Source organism: Sander vitreus, unplaced genomic scaffold (genome assembly GCF_031162955.1).
Source record: "Sander vitreus isolate 19-12246 unplaced genomic scaffold, sanVit1 ctg836_0, whole genome shotgun sequence".
Lineage (NCBI taxonomy): Eukaryota > Metazoa > Chordata > Actinopteri > Perciformes > Percidae > Sander > Sander vitreus.
In genome coordinates, this window is record NW_027595917.1 from 1,443 (window position 1) to 8,948 (window position 7,506).

The window sequence follows — 7,506 nt, forward strand, 5'->3', positions numbered from 1 at the left end:
ACCCAGAATTGAGTGATAAATTACTTCATGCTTTATGAAATGGTAAATTTTGTTATGCCAATAACATTTGTAATGACCCAATTTATAAGACAACACAAGGGCTAAACCACTTGACCACTTAAATGAAAAGGCTTCTTTTTATTGCAACTCTGCAGAATATTCATGTGACATGGTTGACCAACTTAACTGCCATTAATTTTGAGTGTGATGAAGAACTCTTGCAGATACAACTGGGCCACATTGCAAACCTCTCATCATATTAGTGAGGAAGCTGCCATGTTGCGTCTCTCATCCTGGTCTCCTCAGGCCCTGCAGACTGGACCACACTTGTGGTTTATTGCTAGAATATTACAGTAGGCCACTTTGCTGATTCAGATTTGCCACTTGAGTCCACAGCATCATACAATATATGATAAACATGCACCAGCCTTTGTGAAAGTATATGTTCTGAGAGAGAGAGAGAGAGAGAGAGAGAGAGAGAGAGATCTCAGTTGTAACAATAAAGGTCCCATGGCATGAAAATATCACTTTATGAGGTTTTTTAACATTAATATGTGTTTCCCCAGCCTGCCTATAGTCCCCCAGTGGCTAGAAATGGCGATAGATGTAAACCGAGCCCTGGGTATCCTGCTCTGCCTTTGAGAAAATGAAAGCTCAGATGGGCCGATCTGGAATCTCCTCCTTATGACGTCATAAGGAGGAAGGTTACCTCCCCTTTCTCTGCTTTACCCGCTCAGAGAATTTGGCCCACCCATGAGAGAGAGAGAGACATCATGGCTTTCAAACGAGCAAAGTGGCAGTTGGTCAAATCCACACCCCCACCCTCCACCTTGCCCCCCCCTCTCTCCTCCTCAATAGCTACACACACAGAAATGGCACATACTAAGGAAAGCTCATTGTGGGACTGGCTCTAGTGGTTGTAATTCTGCACCAAGGCTGAATTTCGGGAAAGAGACTTCAGATACAGTATTAGGGGACCACTAAGGTCTACATACAAGCATCCAAAGAGCACCATGTCATGGGACCTTTAAACGTTTCCATGATTCTGTGCCATCTGCTGCTGCTCCAACAATACAATGGCAGTACATATTTATATTGCTTACCAGGGTTCCATCCCAGTAGCTTCTTGCTGTGAGGCCACAGTGCTTAGCATTGACCATTCCTTATTGTAATTCAACCACACAATACCTATCATATATTATATTTTATTATCCAATATTGGCCAACTACTGTTTCAAGGGCTTAGTATGAGCAGTGAACATCTAACGAGCTGGGAGATCCAGGCACAGGCCCAGCAGTGAGGAGGTCTACCATGCTCACCATGAACTCTGGTCCAGTCTGCAGGGCCTGAGGAGACCAGACCAGAATGAGAGAGTCTCCAGTACACTTTAACTTGTTAATGTATGTTCTTCATGACATTGACATGTTCATTGGCAGCTAATGTGGTCAACCATGTCACATACAATATTCTGCAGAGCAATTTAAAAAAGCCCTTATATTTTTTGCCTTTTTTACTGGCTGGTGTAAGATTAGAGTAAAAGTAGTCAATAACGCCACACATAATGCTAGGGGAATGCCGATTTTATTTAAAATGTGATTTAAAACTTATTGTAATCCTATTTCTATTTTAAAACAATATCCATTCTTACTCCCTTTGTGGCTATTAATGAATGTTGCTCAATTAAATACTTTATATAACCCTAAATAATTAACTGTAGCTTAATCTGACAAGCTACAGGCAAAAGCTAAAGTGCATTGTTCTTCTGGCAGTTATTACAGCTCTCATACCTTTATTTTGACACGCTAATGTTACTTCCTGTCCAGAGCGCATTGGTTTTAGTCTACTTTGATCTTAACACGTAAGACCAAAATAACATTATAAACGAGACCTGTGTTCCATCAGATTTTCAATGATGATGCACATTATAAAAATGAGCCCATATTCTAGGTCAGTGTATGTTTTGGTCATTCGATTTTCATTTCATTAACAGGTATTAAAAAACAAAAAAAACGAATGGTTATTTGATTTTCGTTTTAAAATACAAAATTTGAAATTGTCAAAGGGAATGTGAAAATTTATAACATGCTTTGATTTTCATTTTCTATTTCATATAACAAAAAATTAAATCACCAGAAAACAGAAATGAAAAAAATGCCAGTTTTTTTCATATTCTGAGACCGGATGTTGCATTACCAAGGCAGTAGCACATTCTCTTAATACATCCATGACTAGCACCGGTGTAGCCTACCGGTTTTGCTTTAACCCAGGCTGCAGTTGAGGGAAACTGTAGCCTAACTTCCGTTTTTGTACACCCCTTTACATAAATATTCATAAATATGGCTATGAAATACATCATGAAATACATAAATGAGGCATACATATATGCATTAGTCATTATAGTTCAATAGCCTATATGTTTTACTTGTATTTATTTCAGGAGACTTTTATTTATTTCCGTCTATTTATTTGCACGTTATATTCAAAGGAAGTTTGGTTATCTCACAGACTCAGACTAAAAGCAACTAGCAAGCCTGCCTGATATCAGTGCATCAAAGCGTATCACTATCTGCAAAGAAAAGAAAATATGAATAAAACACGAGCGCAGCAGATTCGTCTGATTCCCAGCTTAGCTAGAGCGGGTAACGCTAGCTCTGCAGACGGATCAGAGTCAGTCAGCACCGGGGAGCGAACACAAAACGAAAAACGGATTATACTTTAGTACCCTGACCTGATTGCACCTGCGTTAATGCTCCTTATGCTGCTACATTAGAAAATGAATTCATTGCTCAATATTTCATCTGTAATTGACTCCAGGTTTATTTACCTTAAGGAAAAGTTCTGTCCCAGTAAAACTTTTCAACTCTATTACAGTTACTTCCGTAGCTCTGTGAGACTAGATTAGTTGTTTACCATCTTAGTTTAGTGTGTTTGCATGCTAATAGGTGCTAAACACAAAGTAAAGCTGAGGCTGATGGGAATGTCATTACACTGTAAACAATTTCTTTGTATATTTACAGTAAATTACAGGCAGCACGGTTGCCAGTAAGTTACTGTAAATCGATTTTACAGCAAACTACTGCAGCTGTACTGTAATGCAATTTACAGTATATATAACAATACTGTAAAAGTACAAAACAGTATTTTACTGAATTTTTATGGTATTTTGTAATTTGATGCTATTGTACTGTAATATGTAGTTTTATTAATATTGATACATTACTGTTAATTATTACTAATCATTACTATTATAAATAATAATATATAATAATCTCCAGCTACTAACATTGTACTACTAATAAGGTGTACTTCAGAATAACAAATACAAATCAAAAGGCAATCCAAACAATGTTCTTAATTTAAAAAATAATTTTATTTAAACATTTTTAAAATGTTCAACATTTTCCTGTCTTCGACGACATTCACATTTTTCCTGCAAGTTCAGCCCAGAGAGCTGCAGCAACGTTCAGTCAAATGTGATAGTGTTGATATCCTTCAACATGTTTCCACAAAGAGCAGCAGCAGGCAGCTGAAAAGGTTTCACTGCTGTCCAGCTCTCATGATGACAATTCCCTCAATAGATCCACCTGAAAATAATAAAAGAAACTGTGACCTACAGTATTTTATTCTGAAATCATACACATATATTATTACTATTGTGATGCACAAATGGAAGGAACTGACGGGATTCCATTATAAAGGGATTGTATTTTACTTACCATCATAATGAGGGTGGGGGTGTCTGTCTGGTCATCTGATGTGCCTCAATGTCTGCTTGGGTTGCAGTGACCTGCATCATGATAAAACAACATTAAGCAAAGAGTTGTTATAGTGTCCCAGGAAACATCAATAGACTATAGTGATGAATGTGGGTTCACTTTGGATGTCATTATTGGTTATGAGACAATAGGTACTGATGTTTGTTACCTGACAAAAAATACCTTTTCTTAATAAGTTAGTTATTCTGCTAGTTAAATTCGGTGTCATGTTTGACTCTGTAGAACTCCGATTTAATGAATCAGTAGTAATAAAAATGTGTAAACTGCGACGTTAAGCAGACGAACATTAATGTTACCTGGGAAGCATCATTAATCACTTTACGTGGAGTTAAAGTTAAAACCAAATTATGTTAAATCATGATCGCCGAAATAGTTAGTGACTATTTATGAGTCGTAAGAAAACATAAATGATCTTTAAGAAGGAGTAGATGTTTACTGGTAAACATCTACTCTGTTTAATTTGATGATATATTAATGGACGTTGCCTCAGACAGTGAACGAGTTGAAGATTTTATTTGCCTCGTTGTCAGTCATTTCTGTAAATAAAATTATCACAGACTTTTCGTAATTCACTAAGTTATTCTGATCAAATCGGCATCATGTTTCACAAAGCAGAACTCTAATTTAATGAAATAATAATTTATAAAAGCTCCGTGGACATGTTGACTGGCGTTGTTTCGGGATGTCAAACAGTAACGTTAGCTAGCTAGCTTTTTTTCATCTCACTTTAGTTTAAAGTTAGTTTACAGAATAGCTGTTTAAGTTAAATACAAGTCAAAATGAAATGCCTTTCTTTAGGAGTCATACAAAGTCATACGTTATAAAATAGGAGTATTAGCTAGCTATATGTGTAAAGGGGAACCCAGATCTTTTAAATTGAGCAATATGTTAACGGAGTCTGGAAAGTAATGGGCAGAACCCGTACTTACTAGCTAGACTAATGTTAACGTAACGTTAACTGTAACAAGTAAGTTAGTATGAACAAATGTAAGGGTATTTTGTTCAGAGAAAAAAACAAGATATGCAATTAACTGTAGGCTACAATATGTTCAGAGGATAGCCACTTGCTATCCACACTAAAGTCACAAGGTTAGCTAGAAAATTACTCTGTGTGAGGATATCGCAACGTTAGGATGCCCAGTGCACCCCAAACTATAAAAAAGAACGATGTTGTGGTAACGTTACACTTGAGCGTATAATCATAAAACATTATGATAAAAGTTAGCATGAAATACATAAAATAAACCAAACTTACCAAAACTTCCAAACATCCTCTGCTAGCAAGGCTTCTCCTTCAGTATCTGGGGGCCAGTTTGGTGTTCTGTCTGAGTAACTGACATCAGGAGTCATTTTTTTAGAGCAATGCTGTATTATTGCCATGGCATATTACAGCCAGGTTACAGCAAGCCTAAAATATACTGTAAAATATTCCCGCTTCATCAAAATTACCCACAATGCAACATAATATAAAGTATTTTACTGTAATGAAGAAATGTGGTATTGTACTGTAGGTTTTTACAGTACTGTACTGCTAAATCTACAGCGATTTCTGAGAGTGTAATTTTGCAGGTATTTGAAAAGAAACTACATCAAAGTTTTATGAGATCCCCAAAGGGCAATGAAGGTTTCAGTTGGACACACCCGTCTCACACTTCCCAGACAGTGGCCCTGCACTCATCCTTGTTACAGACTTCAATATCCAGACAGAAGTTTGAAAAAGCACATGTGCCGTATCTCTCTAACACTCTTTTAGCCTATTACATGCCTTCCAAATTTTTTTATGACATCTAGCTCTAGTTCCCTTTTAGTTTGAATGCACTTACTGTAAGTCGCTTTGGACAAAAGTGTCTGCCAAAAAAAAAGTAATGTAATGGATGGCTGTACCACATTTCATGGCAATCCATTAAAATAGCCCCACATCATCACATACCCTTCACCATACCTAGAGATTGGCATGGTTGTATGAGGGTTAGCCTAATAGCTGGTTTGATTTGCATTGAGAGATGATTTTATGGGAAGTACCCAATGCCAATCTCTAGGTATGGTGAAGGGTATGTGATGATGTGGGGCTATTTTAATTCCAAAGGCCAAGGGAACTTTATCAGGATGCATAGTATCCTGGATCCATGAAATAACTGGCCTTTAAAAATAAAAATCTGCCTGCCTCTATGGGAATTTAACATAGGGGTGTACTCACTTTTGTTGCCAGCGGTATAGACATTAATGGCTGTGTGTTGAGTTATTTTGAGGGGACAGCACATTTACACGGTTATACAAGCTGTACACTTAATACTTTACATTGTAGCAAAGTGTAATTTCTTCAGTGTTGTCCCATTAAAAGATATAATGAAATATTTATTAAAATGTGAGGGGTGTACTCACTTTTGTGAGATACTGTATATATATATATTAGGGCTGTCAGCATTAACGCATTAATCGCGATGCGATTAAGGGCCGAGCATAACGCGTTCATGTTTTTTAATCGCATTAATCGCATGCCGGCTATCGCATCAGCATTGTAGATGACTCGGGTCTTAAAGACGTACTACGTTTGGCATGTTCTGACCCGTCTTATTGCCGTCGAGGGGGCCAGCAGCCCCACGCACAGCCTGTATGACACGGAGAAAGCAGCCACACTGGAACTGCTGCAAGGTGCTGCAAAAGCTGTGTCATTAACCGGTGATCACTGGACGTCAGTGAGTAATCAAAATTATTTAGGAGTTACTAAACACTATATTGACTCTGGTAAGGATAGGGATTTTTAGTTTTTTAGTTAGGTACTTGGAGGAATTGTGCAATAATGACAGATTCACACATTTGTCTTTTGTTTACAGTAAATAAATAATTACAAATCTTAAAATCAAGTTCATAAAGTAACTTTCTTTGCATTCATTTGATTCCCAATCAAGATACACTGGTAAGAATTGCTTTCGATTATTAATATGTGCTTAAAAACTGTTCTGAAATGCAAAATAATAGAATTTTAATCATGTGATAAAATATGCGAATAATTGCGATTAACAATAGAAATTCAGCAATTAATCACCTCCAAGCTTGTGCTGCTATTTCAAAAACAATATTTTTGCATCTTTTAACAAACAGGCTACAGCCACACACAGACCTACTACACTGGTTGTTCACAATGATACACATCACGAAAAAAGAAAGAAATGTATACAATTTATGAAACATTCAGCTGTCCCATCCTGTTCTCCATTGTCCTGGTCAGAATTACCTTTCTGATATACTGTATTTTGTGCCAAACAATGGGTGTGTCTTCAGTCCACATGAGCTGTATGACTTCAATCCATTTACATACAGGACCACACGGATCTCTCTTGTAATCCACCAATGCTCCTTTTCTTTTATTTTATTTACCTTATGAGCTTATCCATTCTATGCTGTGTAAACTTGAGCCAATGCATCAAAGAAGTCAATACACCCTTGGGCTTAACAAGTCCTTGTTTAGTCTCTGTCAATCTTTAAATTAAAAGCCTCTTCAGTGCTGCATGATTGACTTGTTTTTGTCCAGTATCCATTGTGTAAAGCCTTGCATACTGCTGCATCAAAAGCGGCCAAAGGGGGATGCCTTAAATCTAAGCGTTAGCAACTGAGCTGGGTCTATAAAAGGAGGGAGAGGAAAGCGCCAACTCACTTCCACCTCCTGACGACCCAGCAGCAGGTATATGCCTCTCACTTCAGAGATATACATATTACGGCTGTCAAAAA

At 37.3% G+C, this 7,506-nt stretch overlaps 1 long non-coding RNA gene across 1 annotated transcript; it reads right to left on the reverse strand.

Annotated features, from left to right (window-relative positions):
• Positions 1-3,436: 3,436 nt before the first annotated feature.
• On the reverse strand, positions 3,437-5,119 carry LOC144515016 (uncharacterized). Its single transcript, XR_013501676.1, has 3 exons — positions 5,033-5,119; positions 3,718-3,788; positions 3,437-3,585 (listed from the first exon to the last, which is right to left on the reverse strand). It is a non-coding gene; the product is annotated as an uncharacterized LOC144515016 (long non-coding RNA).
• Positions 5,120-7,506: the final 2,387 nt, after the last annotated feature.